Source organism: Mytilus edulis, chromosome 2 (assembly GCF_963676685.1).
Source record: "Mytilus edulis chromosome 2, xbMytEdul2.2, whole genome shotgun sequence".
Taxonomy (NCBI): domain Eukaryota; kingdom Metazoa; phylum Mollusca; class Bivalvia; order Mytilida; family Mytilidae; genus Mytilus; species Mytilus edulis.
The window spans coordinates 87,206,220-87,227,272 of NC_092345.1; the positions used below are offsets into that span (position 1 = coordinate 87,206,220).

General features: G+C 33.0%; 1 protein-coding gene across 3 annotated transcripts in view; it reads left to right on the forward strand.

Annotated features, from left to right (window-relative positions):
* Positions 1 to 6,591: 6,591 nt before the first annotated feature.
* The window catches only part of LOC139513282 (ras-associated and pleckstrin homology domains-containing protein 1-like), an 83,406-nt gene continuing 68,944 nt past the window's right edge, over positions 6,592 to 21,053 (forward strand). For all 3 annotated transcript variants that reach the window (XM_071301627.1, XM_071301635.1, XM_071301630.1), the window contains exon 1: positions 6,592 to 6,773. The gene's annotated coding sequence lies outside the window, so the exon portion shown is untranslated. The remainder of the gene's footprint in view (positions 6,774 to 21,053) is intronic.

Here is a 21,053-nt window from a genome sequence, read left to right on the forward strand (position 1 = left end):
ATAAAATTTGTAATGAAAAAATAAAGGTTTAATTTTTTGCTAAAATTTTTGTACCCATGAGCCACCTTAAGGAACATAAATGCACATAAAGATGTTGCGTTTTTATTAACCACACACGAACCCCTAACCTGGGACAGTGATGTTACAGCACAACATAAGAACTGCAAAATATACTGAATGATCAGAGTGAAAGGGTATTTGCCTCATGAAATCGACAATAAGCACACAAAAAAATAAAAATAAGAACATTTCAAAAAACACAAAGTGCAGATCTAAGAGCATTCACAGTTACTGAAACAATCCAACTTGAACCAATAAATAAACCCCGTTTTCCGAGAATAAATTACCAATCAATACATATCCAACGGAAAAGTGCAAAGACTTCATAAGCAACTAGTCTTATAATATAAGACTTTGTAGGTTCATATCGTTTGCATTCAACTTTTTTTTTAAACGGAATATTTTTTTCAACTACTAGTATCATGAATGCTGAACCACCAACATTGATAGTCAAACAATATCCGAGAGAAAAAACCCGTTGAATGCAAATGGTATGAACCTACGAATAGATATATGAAGATGTGGTATGAGTGCCAATGAGACAACTCTCCATCCAAGTCACAATTTATAAAAGTAAACCATTATAGGTCAAGGTACGGTCTTCAACATGGAACCTAGGCTCACACCAAACAGCAAGTTATAAAGGCCCCAAAATTACTAGTATAAAACCCTTCAAACGGGAAAACCAACGGTCTAATCTATATAAAAATCGTGAAACACGTATGAACCACATAATCAGACGACAACCGCTGAACATCAAATTCCTGACTTGGGACAGGTGCAAACAATTGCAGTTACGAAGTCTATATAGGACTACATAAGCAAACTAGTCTACTAGTTTAGTATGAGAACAGCATGGCCTGGTGTTATGTTTTCAATTATTATAACCAAAATTATTGTTAGCCATGTATAAAACAATAAAATTGAGATCTTGGACCAATTTTTTTATTGATTTTCTTTTGAGTATACAGTGTAAGTACCCGGTATATAAAAGAATTGATAAGTCTGTTGGATTTTACATAAATTCACTTAGCACCATGACCAACAAATTAGGTGATAACATCGTGTTTGCATGGAAGTATTATAGTCAATATAATACTTCCATGGTGTTTGTAATAAGATTTCTACATTCTGACTGCATCCAAACTTTCAAGTTTGTGGTGACTAAACCCTGATCTTACAGTTTACCAGTTAATCATAGATAATGTTATTCAAATCTTAAACGTCACTTCAGACACGTTCATAGCGAACGAGTTGGAAAATATTTATGAATGGACCTAAAGGAACAACAATGCCAAAAAAAAAAGAAAATTATTAAAAAGAAAATCATCTATTTAGTCGTAAACTTTGATATAGTTTCCAATTAGAAACAGAACTTGAAAATGACAATTAAGCTGTCAATTGTTAGTGAATAATTGAGGTCTTATCTTATATTGTAAAATGTTTAAAAAAATTAAAGGCCTTATTAATCACAGGCACTTGCCTTAGAATCCCCCCCCCCCCTAAACACCTTCATATAATACAATATTAAGGTATATATATGGAAGTGCCTGTGTTATTAATGTGACTGTTTTAAAGATAATAAACATTCTTACGTATGATTCAATTTTATCAATGTTGCCCTAGAAGGGGAGATAACTCAAAAACCTTACGTTCAAAAGGAATGTGTAGGGGAACATTACATATTTTGTTTTGTTTCAGGCAAACAAGTTCAGTGACCTCCATTATTTTCTGAATACACATTTTAAAAATTAACTGCTATATTCAGTTTTATCAGACAAAGAGTTTGCAGCCGTATAATGGCAAGGGACGGTGCTATATGGCATGGTGGGTGCATATTCAGTACAATGTGTATCGGGACATTAATGATATGGAAAGATATTGTAAGAAGTTGCACATAACTGGTATGTCATCCTCGTGCCTGGTGCAGAGGAGTCAGTACTATTTAAAGTGACACAACTGCAAGAGACACCAAGCTAATTGACATATTACGAAAAAAAATATATTACCAGTTTAATAAAAAAAATATCACAAACAGAAAGGTAATAGAACTTATACGATGTGTCCTGTACCCTACCATGCCTACCTCTTGTCTTGTGCAGAAAGCCTGATTTAAATATTTATCTTTCAAGTTATATTTTGTCTTCATTAACTAACTCACAGACAAAGAAATGTTTTTCATCATCAACTTCATTTGAGGTGCACCTGAGACATATTCTGTCTCTTCGGAGAGTACCCTGATAGCGACCTTGCTCAATTCTCAGTCTGTGAGAAGAAATACGCAATCGAGTGAAATTCCTCCTCTGCTCAGAGGATTGTAATAAGGTAAGATATCTTTTCTATAAAGAGTTATGAAAGGCTATAAAACATTTTTTCTTGAATTATATTACAAAATTAATACAAGTCAACTTTCATGAGTATAAAATACATTTTCGCTTTATTAAAATTTCATACCAGATCTAGGTAGTATAAAATATCATATTTTCATTGTGAAAAGAAATACAAATTTTTCATTATCAGATATTAGTTAAAAAAAACAAACATCAACAATACTAACATGATTAAAAGTAAAATTACGAATTCTAGTATCTGAGTATGCAGGACAGTTTAAAAAATCTTCAACGTCATCAGTACAGTATAACATAAATCTATTTTCAATATCGATATTTTCAAAACGAACAGTTTCAATTCTAATGGGTGCAACACCACATCTAAACTTGGCTAAAACACTCCAGTATCTATCTGGTATATTAGAAATCAAATAATTTTCTACATCATATACATTTATGAACATTCTATATGTGCGTAGTTTATTTGTATACGACCGCAAAAAAAATGTTTTGCATCGTATAATGGTATGATGTCGTCGTCGTCGTCCGAAGACGCATTTATTTCCGGACAATAACTAGTTTTAGTGAATGGATCTCTATAAATTTTTAACAGAAGGTTCAATACCACTAAAGGAAGGTTGGGATTGATTTTGGGGGTTTTGGTCCGAACAGTTAAGAAATTGGGGGCCCTTTTTGGGTCAAAATAAGCATTTTTCTTGGTTTTCGCACAATATCTTTAGTAAAAGTTAATTGAAATTTTAACACAAGGTTTATCACCACAAAAGGGAGGTTTGGATTGATTTCGGGAGTTTTATTTTGTTTAGGACAGTTTAGGAATAAGGGGCTAAAAAGGGCACAAATAAGTATTTTCTTAGTTTTCGCACAATAACTTTATTATAAGTGAATAGAAATCTATGATATTTAAACACAAGGTTAATAACCACAAAAGGAAGGTTGGAATTGATTTTGGGAGTTTTAGACCCAACAGTTTAGGAATTAGGGGCCAAAAGGGTCCGTAATTAAACTTTGTTTGATTTCATCAAAAATTGAATTATTGGAGTTCCTTGATATGCCGAATCTAACCGTGTATTTAGAATCTTAATATTTGGTCCCTTTTAAAAATTGGTCTACATTAAGGTCCAAAGGGTCCAAAATTAAATTTAGTTTGATTTTAACAAAAACTGAATTCTTGGGGTTCTTTGATATGCTAAATCTTGACATTTTTCATGATTTTTTATTATGAGCACAGTTTTCAAGTTAGTCCAACTCGAGGTAAAAAATTAAACTTTGATTGATTTCAACAAAAATTGAATATAACCATATGTATTTAGATTTTTTTTTATATTTGGGCCCAGTTATCAAACTGATCAGCATTGAGGTCTAAAGGGTTCAAAATTGAACTTTATTAGATTTCTTAAAAAATTGAATTCTTGGGGTTCTTTGATATGCTGAATCTAACCATGTATTTTGATTTTGGATATTGGATCATAATAGGTAAATATCCAATTTAAAAGTTTTTAAGTTTGAGTTCTTAGACCACATTCATTCTGTGTCAGAAACCTATGTTTTGTCAACTGTTTAATAAAAATCCAAATTCAGAGCTGTATCAAGCTTGAATGTTGTGTCCATACTTGCCCCAACTGTTCAGGGTTCAACTTCTGCGGTCGTGTAAAACTGCGCCCTGCGGAGCACCTGGTTATCATTTGACATACTTTTGTCATTTATACTTTCTACCTTAAACTATTTATCCAATCCTAAGCTTTTTTGCAGCCAATGAATGCCACATATGTTGATTGTTTACGATTTTTTCTAGTTTCTTTAATAGTAGACACTGTACTAAACGACCTTTTCTTAATACGTTTTGTACGTCACATAGGAAGTCAATATCATCAAGCTTATATGTTAGTCGTGAGTTCAATACTCAGGCAACAGTACAGTTTGTAGGAAACTGGTGCCAAAGTTATACCATGAAACGACAAGGAATCATTAGGATCTGATGTTGATGGGGATGTTGAGCTTTTCGGAATAGGTTTTATAATCCCCTTTGAACACATTAATGGAACTTTACCAGAGACAAAACAAATATTGTAAACTCTAGTTCGCGCACTTAACATAGTTTGGTTCTTGTACAATTCAACTGGTATTTTGTCAAATCCAGGTGATTTACCAATTTTGGAACATTTCAAAACAAAAAGAAACTTTTTTAAAAACAGAGAAATTAAGAAGGGATATAGTTACGATAGTGTTGTCAAGTCATTAAAGTTTGCATATTTTGGCTTTAATATTGATTCACTCACCAGCCCAGTAGTCAGCACTTCGGTGTTGACATGAATATCAATTGTATGGTCATTTTTATAAATTTCCTGTTAAAAAACTTTGAATTTTTCGAAATACTTAAGGATTTCTTTTTATCCCAAGAATAGATTACCGTAGCCGTATTTGGCACAACTTTTTTGGAATTTTGGGTCCTCAATGCTCTTCAACTTTTTACTTGTTTGGCTTTATAACTTTTTCGATCTGAGCGTCACTGATGAGTCCTATGTAGACGAAACGCGCGTCTGGCGTACTGAATTAGAATCCTTGTACCTTTGATAACTATAGGGTTCTTTGCATCGGAGTTAAACACATTTATTTTAAAACCAGTTGTTAGCATGACACCCGTCGGGTTATGTTCTTCTCATATATTCTATAATGGTATAATACTAAACACCTAACGGGAGGGATTGTGCCTGATATTCCTATGATGAATACATAATCTTTCAATCAGTTTAATTGAGGTCTGGAGCTGGCATGTCAGTTACTGCTAGTAGTCTCTTGTTATCTATGTATTATTGTCATTTTTTTTTTATTTTCTTTTCTTTCATATTCTGACATCGGACTCGGACTTTTCTTGAACTGAATTTTACCGTGCGTATTGTTGTGAGTTTTTTCTATATTGGCTAGAGTTATAGAGGGAGGGTTGAGATCTCAAACAACATGTTGAACCGGGGCCCGCCGCATTTTTGCGCCTGTACCAAGTCAGGAGCCTCTGGTCTTTGTTAGTCTTTTATGATTTTCAATTTAGTTTCTTGTGGCCTAAACAGTTAAGGAATTGGGGCCAAAATGAGGGGAAACAAGGAATTTCTGGTTTCCCGACAATAACTAATATAGAATAAGTCTGTGTATCTCTATGAAATTATAACACAAGGTTCCATGTGTTTTTATTTTTTATTTTGGTCCCCTTATCAAATTGGTGCACACTGGGAACAGTGTTCCTGGTCCACACGAAGGTTCAAAGTGTTCAAAATTTAACTTTTGTTTTATTTCAGCAAAAACGAATTCTTTGATTTGCCAAATGCACCACGGTCGTGGAAGTGGAAAGATTCTGTGCTGTTTTAAGTGAGACTCTGCATGTGACAATCTTGTATGCTATCGCTTTGTTTATTTACGTTCTTGTCATGTTGTCTATCCATGCCAGTGCTAAAATATTATCCACAGACACTCATGGATACGGTAGCCACATCTTGAGATGGAACCTTCTGCTTACCTTTCCGGAGCACATCTGTTCACCCTTGGAATTTTTTTAGGAGTCTCTTTTATCAACAGTATGCAAGCTATGAAAACGGAATATTAAATGCCTTAACCAAATGTTATTTTAAATACGTTGAATCAAATGACCGAAACCTGGTTGCGTGAGCAAAACGTCTCGAACGTGATCTGTGGATAATTTATTTGTCTGTTCGTAATTTTTTTCGTTTATATCTATGACGTTGTCAAATTTTTAGCATTTTTTTTTTACTTTTAAGATCTTTGAGTTATCTCTCTTTACACAGCTTACTACTTACTCTTCACTTAAAATATATTTGTAAGTAATTGTCCCCCGCGGATTGGACTAAATAGTGATAAGGTGTATAGTTCAACCAGGACAAAAACAGTTACTTTATGTTAGACAACTTACTAGCTAACTTTTTGTAAGGGTGTGTTTTTAAAATTAAAGATAATCAACAATGAATGAGCTGAGAGAGGAAATCTTTTAAGAAAGCGAACATTTGACTCTTGAGACATTTGAAAATGATTCTGAAAGCATATTAACCAATTTATAGAAAATAAATCAAATTCATTGAAATCGTTTGTTCAAAGTGTTTTAAATAAACGATGATTTAAAAATGTCTCTTTATAAAGTTTTATGCACAATTCATTGTTCAAACAGGGCCCCAGTTTATAGCTTCAACTGATTTGTGACGTCATGAAAAAAAATGTGGAGCATGAAAGTGAAAGTTTATCTGTTGCTAGTTTGACTATCCATATTGTCTCTAGATGAGGGCCATGTCCGCCCCAGTAAATGCTGTACATCTAGGGGAAGAGTTGAAAACTATGAATTTTAGATTTTACCCCAAAGAACGGGTAACATGTCATGATACTGATGAAATTATAGGGGGGGGGGGCACTGACTGCTTGGCCTGTCCTCTCCAGTCATGCTTCAGTGATTCCCTAAATAAACAACCAAATATTTCCAAGAAAAGAGTAGCCCGGGCCTCCAAAACAATTCCTCTTAAATCCGCCTCTGGGTGATCAGTGACGGATCAGTGGCGGCTCCAGAACTTTTCCTAAAGGGGGGCCCGCTGACTGACCGAAGGGACTGCTCCAGTCATGCTTCAGTGATTCCCTATATAATCAACCAAATTTTTCCAACGAAAGGGGAGGGGCTGCCCCCCCCCCCCAGTGCCCCACCCTCTGGATCTGTCTATGGTGATAAAAGTGGCTTTAAAACTTTGTGAGAATTGAATAGGGGGGAATCATGTCTTTTCATGATTTTTTTTATATAGATATATTAAGAGCAAATATGTATTTCAGAGTGCAAATATAATACTAAAAGGCCGTATATGATATCTAGTCTAGGATTTGACTTAGTATTGTTCTAAGTATTTCATATAAAAATCCTGGAAAAAAAAATTTCAAAAATTCAAAGCAACCATTTTTTGGTGGGGAAGGGTAGGAGGGGGTGAAAAACATCCTCCATAGCCTGGATCATTTAGCTTGTAACAAAATTGCAAGTGTTGGGATATTTACTTACAAAACTTTGTAGAATAAAATTCTAATCTGTGTAGTGTAATGAAAATTAAAATTTGTAATGAATGTAACAATATTTCAAAGAAACTCCAAGTATTTTTATGCCCCACCTACGATAGTAGAGGGGCATTATGTTTTCTGGTCTGTGCGTCCGTTCGTCCGTCCGTCTGTTCGTTCGTTCGTTCGTCCGTCTGTCCCGCTTCAGGTTAAAGTTTTTGGTCAAGGTAGTTTTTGATGAAGTTGAAGTCCAATCAACTTCAAACTTAGTATACATGTTCCCTATGATATGATCTTTCTAATTTTAATGCCAAATTAGAGGGTTTACCCCAATTTCACGGTCCACTGAACATAGAAAATGATAGTGCGAGTGGGGCATTCGTGTACTGGGGACACATTCTTGTTAAAATCTAAGATAAATTGTGAGGTGATATTTTCATTAGAACTTGCTTTCCTGAAATTCTATTCCCCTCCCTTTCACACAAGACACAAGAAAACCTATTCCAAACTTTAACCATTATGTGTATAATACTGTTAATTTTAATCTTTCATATTAGGGACAATTTGTTGGCAATGGTCTCAAGTTGAGAACTGTGTGAAATAGACTTGCTTTCTATTATTTCTTTCTTACTAATTTATATGTTTACTGATAAGTGCCAGCCTACTGATTGACCTTGGAGAAAGGTTCTCCGGCAGATATCAGTATAATTGTAATCTCCTAGTTATAGCAGTAAAATTATTAAAGGGGCAAATTTGAAGAAAAGAGGAAAAAACATAATTAGGAAGGGACATGTAGCAAGTTTATGTGTGAAATTACTGTGGTCAATTTGGCTTAAGTTTTCTGTTGTGAAGCAGTGAGTCAAACATTGAGCCATGTCCAGTGACTCATAAATCCCATATCACTGACCATTAATGATCAATATCTGGTAATCTGATGTTAATGGACACTATTTATTCTATTGATATAGTCAAGGTGTTAGTTTATTATGTATGTTTATATCTTTAATCATACAGTCCTTAATATAAAATACACTATTTTTATCTGCTGATTTCACCAACACTAACACTTTCTTTATAAATAAAATTCTTATCTTGAAATTCTTATAAATAAATATTATATGACTGTTTGTGATTTCCTTGAAAGCTCAATTTATTTTATTGTCAGAATATAATTTTTTAGACAATGTTTTCTCAAGACAATTCAAGATATTAACCTATTTGCCCAACATGCAGATATATATTTAATTTTCAACCTTTTTTCACTGACTATAAATTTTATACCATAATTAATTATGTTGTAATTTGTTGAAAGGAACATGTTGTATTTCAATCAATTTTTCTATTGGTTAAGGCACACTTAACCAGTTAAACATGTTATTTTCTGCTACTTTACATTGAGCAGGAAATGATTATAGGTTAAGTGGGTGATTATTGCTCTTGACCAGCTGTTTTTGTTTGGTCAGTTTAATAATCTTCTGGCTTACAAAGGCGGGACAAGGAGGGGAAGCACACATTATATTGAGTTACTTCTCTTTGAATTTGTTTATATTATTTCTTACCACAAAAATTGGCATGGTACAACTCCACTCTGATATAAATCTAAACTTAACCAGAATTAGCTTACAAAAAGTCAACATTTGAAGGTAAAAAAAGAGGTGTCTTCTCATTTATCCAACTTTTTTAAAATAAGGTATTCTCATTTAGCCAACTTTTTATTTTTGTTAATTATTGGGTTGTTTGTTTAGTAATAATAAGGTGTCTTTCTTAAATTTGACAGTAAATTTGTTCCTGTATGTTTTTATATTATTTAAAAACAAGAATGTGTCCAAAGTACACGGATGCCCCACTCGCACTATCATTTTCCATGTCCAATGGACCGTGAAAATGGGTAAAAAATATAATAAGCCATTAAAATTAGAAAGATCACATCATAGGGAACATTTGTACTAAGTTTCAAGTTGATTGGACTTCAACTTCATCAAAAACTACCATGACCAAAAACTTTAACCTGAAACTCGCACTTTCATTTTCTATGTTCAGTGGACCGTGAAATTCGGGTCAAAAGTTTAATTTGTCTTTAAAATTAGAAAGATCATATCATAAGCAACATATGTACTAAGTTTCAAGTTGATTGGACTTCAGCTTCATCAAAAACTACATTGACCAAAAACTTTAACCTGAAGCGGGACAGACGGACGAACGAACAAACGGACGGATGGACGGACGGACGGACGGACGGACGGACGGACGGACAAACGAACGCACAGACCAGAAAACATAATGCCCCTCTACTATCGTAGGTGGGGCATAAAAAATATATATAAAATAGGCGATAGTAAACTTGTAACATTTTATTTTTAAATAAAATTAAGTATATTTTAAATAATAAATAAATGTTTCATCATTTATACAGAAGAAACCCACAAAACAGTAATATTTGTTCATTTGAGGTTTTGCGTTAATTTGCATTTATACTAGTAACATGTATATATTTGGTATAGCATTTTTACTTCCCAATCTGGATAGCCTTTGGTAGTATCATATTGTTTCAATGTCCATTAGTTAGTAACTAAAGTCACATCATCGGACCTACATTATGCCATCAAGTCCAAGCACCATAGTTATTCATGTACCATATACCACCTATATATATCGAAACTAGACAGTGACATGATTGCTTTAATTGAGCACTGTTGTACAATAAAGTCAATTTCCCATATTCAATCATGTATTCCACATTAAAGCTTACAATATTTAAAACGAACAAACTTTATACTTCAGTGTTTGTTTGTCTTGTATCATGTGTTGTTCAAAGAAACCAGAATCTAATCTAAAATACAGAGATACTTATTAGTCTGGCTGTTTCATAATTTGATGCTAAATTGTTGAAACCCAGGAGCTTCTGAGCTTCCCCATGGACCCTCTACCAGGGAAACTGTAATTACGCCTTTCGTCTATTGAAATGTTTAGTTATGCCGTATACCGTATGATTTGGAATTTCTCGTTATTGGTCTTCTGCTGTTAAGATCCATCCAATCATTTTAACATACCAAAGACAATTAATGGAGAGAGTTTGGCATAAAACTTGTTAAACCCTGACACTTTAACTATGAAATGTACATGCTCCTTGGAACCGTTACATTAGTGCATTACATATTTATGTTATGTTTTTGGCAAACATAAGGTCCAAAAATTGTTTATTCTCCGCCCCTTCTTTCAAATATCCTGGAAACGCCCCTAGACCTACATTGACAACAGACTGACCCAACTTAAGGATAGACTACAACAAGGACAGATCAATGTATATCACTACACTGATGCAGTATCCCACCTACTTAAACTAGGATGAAGATCTACTGAACATTCCGTTAGTGTGTGCTATGGATATTTCTGTGCTACGTTTTTTAACCATTGTGCTTGCATTGCGTTTGCTTTTGTTTATATATATAAAAAAAATTATATGTTGTGTGAATTTTGTTCTGTTCAGTCTTTGTGTAGTAAAACGTATTCATCTTATATATTTTGTCTTATTTGGATCATTTGGTCAGAAGAACAGAAAAAAAAACCAAAGAAATCTCCATCTCATTGACAAATCTCTTCATGAATAAAAGTGCAACTGATATTTTTCTATCCAATTCACATTTTAATTAAGGGTTAAAAAACTTAAAATACTTTCAAATGATTTATATTACATTAATATAAATGTCAGTTGGACATTTTAACATGCTATGCTAAATAATACTACTGTAACAGAAAATTTAATCCGGGTATAATTTTCAGTCTTATTTTTCACCTGTCATTCAACCCAAAATCTAATTGAAAAACAATTTGTTCTGATTACCTTTGATCTCATCTATCCAACTTTTTATTTTACCTGTACTACCTATAATTTTAAAAAGTTGGATAAATGAGAATGAACCAAAAAAGAAGCCTATGAAATAATGGGGTAGGGTGTTTCATATTCATGACCACAAATGAGGGTGAGGATGGTTACATTGGTAAAACATTTGATAAAGAAATGCATATATTATACATGTATATAAAACTCACATAAAAATCATTTTTCAGTTTCTTAACTATTAAATCCACAAAATAATATTGAAAGTAATATGCGAATTCACTAGAAATTATAAAAAAGTAAAAAACAATTCCTAAGAATTATGTTGTATTATTATATATATTACATGTAAAACTTTTAAATGTTGCTTTGTATATTATCAAATGATTTGTAATGTGAAAACTAATGAATTATTAGTTGGAAAACTAATGAATTATTAGTCATCTTTAATCATTGTGTTAATATTTATATTGAATCTGAAATTGAGAATCACAAAAAGAAATACAGGGTCAATTTTCTTTATAGTAGTATGTATGATGTTTAAATTGAAGTTGTCAGAAATCTTTACCAAACATACATGGTTCACTCATCTTAGACCTGAATTCCATTAGAGTTGTAGACTTTATCATGTGTTTATATCACTGTTATCTATTGTTAGCCTTTAGGGAGAGAGTGTTAATCTTATGTTTACTTTTATATTGTCAGTCTGGTAAGTCAAGTGTACCAAGTTTGACTGATATGATTAAAAAAAACCCAGGTTTTTCAATATTAAAGTAATAAAATACCATTTTTATACATAAGGAATTTGTGAAGGGTTTGTCCTTTCTAACTGTCATTTTGGTTGTTAATCTTTGATTTCTGAAGAATGGCATAATGTTAGATCATTTGAGAGAAGATTATCACAAAAATCAGGAGAGAAACAATTTTCTAGGGAGAGACTTGTTGTGTATAACTATTTGTGTTACTTGGACTTATCTTTAATTTCTGAATTGACGCTACTCAGATTTAATTGAAGGGTACCCATTGGTATCAATACCATGTATCTGAACATGCATGAAATATTTGCCACTGTACATTAGGCAACCAACAAACAATCAATCATCAAAACCATCATCCATGTATAATGAATAAAAACAAAGATAACAGTTTCAGTTTCAAAAAAATCTGGGGAACTAACTTTATTTGGTTTTTTTTTTACGTTGGTCCAACCCAATATCCTGCATCAGTATCATCTCAGTAGACTTGCACATCAATTTAAAGTTAATTATTCATGTGATGGATATTTGACCATGCATGAAATCTAATCAATGCAATCAACTAGCCTTTGTTTATAATGGTCATTGTGTATATAAACATGTAAAGTTATGCACATAAGATTGTGTGAAATAATATTTACCCTGGAGCTATTGAGATAAGATGTTTAGATAATTACTTCACCTGTTAGGGTCAGTGATAATATCTGACTCAGGTCACTGATGAAGCCATAAATCAAACAATATTAAAGCCATATGTGTGAATCTCTTACCATAAAACAAATCTGGTCTGCTATTAGGAATATTTATTAATTTTGTTAACTGGAATTTAATACAGGAGTATTTAGTAAGTATGTTTTTTAATATCAGTATTATCATGATTATTACATTCATAACTGAGAAATAAAAAATGATGAAACACATTCATCAATAATGTATATATCAGAAATTGTTCAATAGCCAATTTATCTATCAATAACAAAACATCAATACCATCAAGACCAACCCCCTTGCAACAAATGACTAAAAAAAATTAGAATGCATACATTTTAGTTTGAAATTGTTTAAAAAATATTTTAACTTTGCAAAACTTTTGAAAATATATTAATTAAGACTATTTAATAAAACACTTGACTTAACCTGGGAGCAGTTTAATACATGATCCTGATTTAACCAGGGACTTTTCTATACTTCCGAAAATCCTTGTTTTAAACAATGGTATGAATGAATAAACAAATAAAAAATCTTCAGAATTGTCTTAAAATTTGAAAGACTATATAAATTTCTTGTCACATTTTTAATACAATATACCTTTGCACTATATTCTATATACAGTACGAAAAAGTGGATGTTTCTCTTTCTTTTTAGGAAAAGGAAATGTATAGCAAAGTGATATGATTGCCAATATTTTGGTGTTATTTGTTTGGAAACTTTCCATATTTGTTTATGATCAATTAAAATTTGTCAAGTATTAATGAAGTTAAAGATTGATTATACCTTATTTATTATGATAAACATTTGAGTGGGGAAAATCTTTAACAAAGACGTTATAAGTAAATATTTAAATATATGTTGAAAAGATTAGTAAAAGAAAAGTGTTAGCATTTACAAATTGACAAATTACATTTAAAAGTACAGCTTATATGTACACATAAAGAAAAAGGAACCGCAAAAATTGATTTTATTCAGATAAATGATCACAATTTTACCAAGTATAAATTTATCAGTGTCTGATCTTTTGATCAGGAAAATTTAACTCTTTGGCTTAAATTTTCAATGTTTTTACTTTGATGTTCAACGTTAATTAACCAATTTGGACTGATAAAAACCAGGATCCTCTCCTCATAAACTGGATCCACCACATACACCAAACCACTGCCATCCAAAGCAATAACTCACCATACACCAAATCACTACCACCAAAAGCAATTACTACACCATACTTCAAACCACTACCGCCAAAAGCAATACCCACAACATACACAAAACCAGTACCATCAAAAGCAATACCTACCACATCCAGCAAAACTCTGTCACCACATGCACCAAAAATCAGCCATCCAAAGCAAAAGCAACGATATGCATCAAAATTCTGCCATCAAAAGCAATACCTACCACATCCAGCAAAACTCTGTCACCACATGCACCAAAAATCAGCCATCCAAAGCAATAGCAACGATATGCATCAAAACTCTGCCATCAAAAGCAATACCTACCACATTATGACATACAGCAAAACTCTGCCACCATATACACCAAAAACATGAAAAATCAGCCATAATAGGCAATACCCTCCACATACACAAAAACTCTGCCATCCAAAGCAATATTCATTACATACATGTATGTACACCAAACTGCAACCATCATAAGCAATACCAACCACTTACAACAAACCACTGACATCCAAAGCAATATCCACCAAATACACCAAACCACAACCATCATAAGCAATACCAACCACTTACAACAAACCACTGACATCCAAAGCAATATCCACCACATACACCAAACCACTACCATTAAAAAGCAATAGTAACCACATAGACCCATCCACTGTCATCTAAAGCAATACCATCACATACACCAAACCACAACCATCATAAGCAATACCAATCAAATACACCAAACCACTACCATTAAAAAGCAATAGTAACCACATAGACCCATCCAATGTCTTCTAAAGCAATACCATCACATACACCAAACCACAACCATCATAAGCAATACCAATCAAATACACCAAACCACTACCATTAAAAAGCAATAGTAACCACATAGACCCATCCACTGTCATCTAAAGCAATACCATCACATACACCAAACCACAACCATCATAAGCAATACCAACCAAATACACAAAACCACTACCATTAAAAAGCAATAGTAACCACATAGACCCATCCACTGTCATCTAAAGCAATACCATCACATACACCAAACCACAACCATCATAAGCAATACCAACCAAATACACCAAACCACTACCATTAAAAAGCAATAGTAACCACATAGACCCATCCACTGTCATCTAAAGCAATACCATCACATACACCAAACCACAACCATCATAAGCAATACCAACCAAATACACCAAACCACTACCATTAAAAAGCAATAGTAACCACATAGACCCATCCACTGTCATCTAAAGCAATACCATCACATACACCAAACCCCAACCATCATAAGCAATACCAACCAAATACACCAAACCACTACCATTAAAAAGCAATAGTAACCACATAGACCCATCCACTGTCATCTAAAGCAATACCATCACATACACCAAACCACAACCATAATAAGCAATACCAATCAAATACACCAAACCACTACCATTAAAAAGCAATAGTAACCACATAGACCCATCCACTGTCATCTAAAGCAATACCATCACATACACCAAACCACAACCATCATAAGCAATACCAATCAAATACACCAAACCCCTACCATTAAAAAGCAATAGTAACCACATAGACCCATCCACTGTCATCTAAAGCAATACCATCACATACACCAAACCACAACCATCATAAGCAATACCAATCAAATACACCAAACCACTACCATTAAAAAGCAATAGTAACCACATAGACCCATCCACTGTCATCTAAAGCAATACCATCACATACACCAAACCACTACCATTCAAAGCAATATCCACTGCATACAACAAACCATAACCATCTTAAGCAATACCCACCATAAACACCAAACCCCTATTCCATGCAAAACACCTTCCACCACATAATAGAATCATAATGTCCATAATGAAAATTTGAAATCTACGCTGAGCACATACAATAAACCACTTTTATCTTAATCAAAACAAAAACATATACAAATTAGTCCATTACCATCTTGAACCAAACAAATATACACATTAAACCTTTACTACATGTATCTAAAAAAAACCAAAGATATACACATTCAACCATTAGCATCTAAAGCTCACCATCTACACCAATTTATAACTTTTTGAAGCAAAACACCACTTTTGCAAATTAGTGACCATCTTAAGCAGGGTTCACCAATTCGGTCAATTAGTGACCATCTGAAGTAAAGCACACAACATATGCCAACCAACCAAAGGAAAATGATCATATAAGCGAAGGTGATATAGCAACGTTTTTTCTACCATTTCTGAGAAGCTATGAGACGGGGGTACTGCCTTGGTTCACTATAGCTAACTCCCATATTTATAAAGGTACTCCATAATATAATTATAACTGTTTATTAAACATATGAATTATTTCATATAAGACAGATTCACAATAATATTAAATTCCAGCAATAGATAGTAAAACCAAGGCAGTACCCCGTCTCATAGCTTTTTAGTAATGGTAGAAAAACCGTTGCTACACTGACAACAAACACCAAAAGTTAATAATGTCTCTGCTACATCTGACCCCTATGATATAATGCCATACCTATAGAACATCTTTTGCTTATCTTCTTCACCAGGCCTCCAGGATGAAAGACTCGTAATCAATCTGCTGAACCATTTATCTGTCACCTGATACTTAATGATTGTTATATGTCATGTCCCTATAGGTAAGGCTTCCCAAACTCCCCAAATGCCAGGACAACTTGAAGTGCTATTTTAATAAGTTCCTGCTAGCCATTTATTGTAACCTTGTGTTGCCAACTTTCTCCAGTTGTTATCAGTCATTCCTTACACTCAACAACTTTATATTACTGCAACAGATGGAAGTAAAAAAATATTTGTTATGTGACACATACATGGCTACTCTGTTTGTTCATTTTATTCTTAAGTGAGATTAATTGCCACATTCTCTCCTTTTTTCTCTGTGTTTGTTTATTATCATAACCATTCTTGAATCTGTATTTGCATCAAATAATTTTTTTATACGACCGCAAATTTTGAAAAAATTTTCGTCGTATATTGCTATCACGTTGGCGTCTGCGTCGTCGTCGTCGTCGTCGTCGTCCGGCATCCGAATACTTTTAGTTTTCGCACTCTAACTTTAGTAAAAGTGAATGGAAATCTATGAAATTTTAACACAAGGTTTATGACCACAAAAGGAAGGTTGGTATTGATTTTGGGAGTTTTGGTCCCAACATTTTAGGAATTAGGGGCCAAAAAGGGCCCAAATAAGCATTTTCTTGGTTTTCGCACTATAACTTTAGTTTAAGTTAATAGAAATCTATGAAATTTTGACACAAGGTTTATGACCACAAAAGAACGGTTGGGATTGATTTTGGGAGCTTTGGTCTCAACAGTTTAGGAATTAGGGGCCAAAAAAGGGCCCAAATAAGCATTATTCTTGGTTTTCGCACAATAACATTAGTTTAAGTAAATAGAAATCAATGAAATTTAAACACAATGTTAATGACTACAAAAGGAAGGTTGGTATTGATTTTGGGAGTTTAGGTCCCAACAGTTTAGGAATTAGGGGCCAAAAAGGGACCCAAATAAGCATTTTTCTTGGTTTTCGCACCATAACGTTAGTATAAGTAAATAGAAATCTATGAAATTTAAACACAAGGTTTATGACCATAAAAGAAAGGTTGGGTTTGATTTTGGGAGTTTTGGTCCCAACATAATAAGGGGCCCAAAGGGTCCAAAATTAAACTTTTGTTTGATTTCATCAAAATTGAATAATTGGGGTTCTTTGATATGCTGAATCTAACTGTCATGACTGTGTATGTAGATTCTTAACTTTTGGTCCCGTTTTCAAATTGGTCTACATTAAGGTCCAAAGGGTCCAAAATTAAACTTAGTTTGATTTTGACAAAAAATGAATCAGTTAGGTTCTTTGATATGCTGAATCTAAAAATGTACTTAGATTCTTGATTATTGGCCCAGTTTTCAAGTTGGTCCAAATCGGGGTCCAAAATTAAACTTTGTTTGATTTCATCAAAAATTGAATAAATGGGGTTCTTTGATATACCAAATCTAACTGTGTATGTAGATTCTTCATTTTTGGTCCTGTTTTCAAATTGGTCTACACTAAAGTCCAAAGGGTCCAAAATTAAACTTAGTCTGATTTTAACAAAAATTGAAATCTTGAAGTTCTTTGATATGCTGAATTCAAAAATGTACTTAGATTTTTTATTATGGGCCCAGTTTTCAAGTTGGTCCAAATCAGGATCTAAAATTATTATATTAAGTATTGTGCAATAGCAAGTCTTTTCAATTGCACAGTATTGCGCAATGGCAAGAAATATCTAATTGCACAATATTGTGAAATATCAAAAAAAAAATTAATTAGAGTTATCTTTCTTTGTCCAGAATAGTAAGCAAGAAATATCTAATTGCAAAATATTGTGCAATAGCAAGATTTTTTTTTAATTGGAGTTATCTTTCTTTGTCCAGAATCAACTTAAATCTTTGTTATATACAATATACAATGTATATTCACTTTTTACTACCAACTGATAAATTAAAATAATCTTTACCATTCAGTGATAACAAGCAGTTTTTTTACATCTTAATATTTTATGATGTATTTAAATGAGTAGTTATTGTTGCAAACTCCATTAGAAATTTTAATTGAGATTAGTTTTGGAATAAGGGAAAGGGGGATGTGATTAAAAAAATTGGGTTCAATTTTTATACGACCGCAAAATTTGAAAATTTTTTCGTCGTATATTGCTATCACTTTGGCGTCGGCGTCGTCGTCGGCGTCGTCGTCGTCGTCCGGCGTCCGAATACTTTTAGTTTTTGCACTCTAACTTTAGTAAAAGTGAATGGAAATCTATGAAATTTTAACACAAGGTTTATGACCACAAAAGGAAGGTTGGTATTGATTTTGGGAGTTTTGGTCCCAACATTTTAGGAATTAGGGGCCAAAAAGGGCCCAAATAAGCATTTTCTTGGTTTTCGCACTATAACTTTAGTTTAAGTTAATAGAAATCTATGAAATTTTGACACAAGGTTTATGACCACAAAAGAACGGTTGGGATTGATTTTGGGAGTTTAGGTTTCAACAGTTTAGGAATTAGGGGCCAAAAAAGGGCCCAAATAAGCATTATTCTTGGTTTTCGCACAATAACTTTAGTTTAAGTAAATAGAAATCAATGAAATTTAAACACAATGTTAATGACTACAAAAGGAAGGTTGGTATTGATTTTGGGAGTTAAGGTCCCAACAGTTTAGGAATTAGGGGCCAAAAAGGGACCCAAATAAGCATTTTTCTTGGTTTTCGCACCATAACGTTAGTATAAGTAAATAGAAATCTATGAAATTTAAACACAAGGTTTATGACCATAAAAGGAAGGTTGGTATTGATTTTGGGAGTTTTGGTCCCAACAGAATAAGGGGCCCAAAGGGTCCAAAATTAAACTTTGTTTGATTTCATCAAAATTGAATAATTGGGGTTCTTTGATATGCCGAATCTAACTGTCATGACTGTGTATGTAGATTCTTAACTTTTGGTCCCGTTTTTAAATTGGTCTACATTAAGGTCCAAAGGGTCCAAAATTAAACTTAGTTTGATTTTGACAAAAAATGAATCAGTTAGGTTCTTTGATATGCTGAATCTAAAAATGTACTTAGATTCTTGATTATTGGCCCAGTTTTCAAGTTGGTCCAAATCGGGGTCCAAAATTAAACTTTGTTTGATTTCATCAAAAATTGAATAAATGGGGTTCTTTGATATACCAAATCTAACTGTGTATGTAGATTCTTCATTTTTGGTCCTGTTTTCAAATTGGTCTACACTAAAGTCCAAAGGGTCCAAAATTAAACTTAGTCTGATTTCAACAAAAATTGAAATCTTGGGGTTCTTTGATATGCTGAATCCAAAAATGTACTTAGATTTTTTATTATGGGCCCAGTTTTCAAGTTGGTCCAAATCAGGATCTAAAATTATTATATTAAGTATTGTGCAATAGCAAGTCTTTTCAATTGCACAGTATTGCGCAATGGCAAGAAATATCTAATTGCACAATATTGTGAAATAGCAATTTTTTTTTTAATTAGAGTTATCTTTCTTTGTCCAGAATAGTAAGCAAGAAATATCTAATTGCAAAATATTGTGCAATAGCAAGATTTTTTTTTAATTGGAGTTATCTTTCTTTGTCCAGAATCAACTTAAATCTTTGTTATATACAATATACAATGTATATTCACTTTTTACTACCAACTGATAAATTAAAATAATCTTTACCATTCAGTGATAACAAGCAGTTTTTTTACATCTTAATATTTTATGATGTATTTAAATGAGTAGTTATTGTTGCAAACTCCATTAGAAATTTTAATTGAGATTAGTTTTGGAATAAGGGAAAGGGGGATGTGATTAAAAAAATTGGGTTCAATTTTTATACGACCGCAAAATTTGAAAATTTTTTCGTCGTATATTGCTATCACTTTGGCGTCGGCGTCGTCGTCGGCGTCGTCGTCGTCGTCCGGCGTCCGAATACTTTTAGTTTTTGCACTCTAACTTTAGTAAAAGTGAATGGAAATCTATGAAATTTTAACACAAGGTTTATGACCACAAAAGGAAGGTTGGTATTGATTTTGGGAGTTTTGGTCCCAACATTTTAGGAATTAGGGGCCAAAAAGGGCCCAAATAAGCATTTTCTTGGTTTTCGCACTATAACTTTAGTTTAAGTTAATAGAAATCTATGAAATTTTGACACAAGGTTTATGACCACAAAAGAACGGTTGGGATTGATTTTGGGAGTTTAGGTTTCAACAGTTTAGGAATTAGGGGCCAAAAAAGGGCCCAAATAAGCATTATTCTTGGTTTTCGCACAATAACTTTAGTTTAAGTAAATAGAAATCAATGAAATTTAAACACAATGTTAATGACTACAAAAGGAAGGTTGGTATTGATTTTGGGAGTTAAGGTCCCAACAGTTTAGGAATTAGGGGCCAAAAAGGGACCCAAATAAGCATTTTTCTTGGTTTTCGCACCATAACGTTAGTATAAGTAAATAGAAATCTATGAAATTTAAACACAAGGTTTATGACCATAAAAGGAAGGTTGGTATTGATTTTGGGAGTTTTGGTCCCAACAGAATAAGGGGCCCAAAGGGTCCAAAATTAAA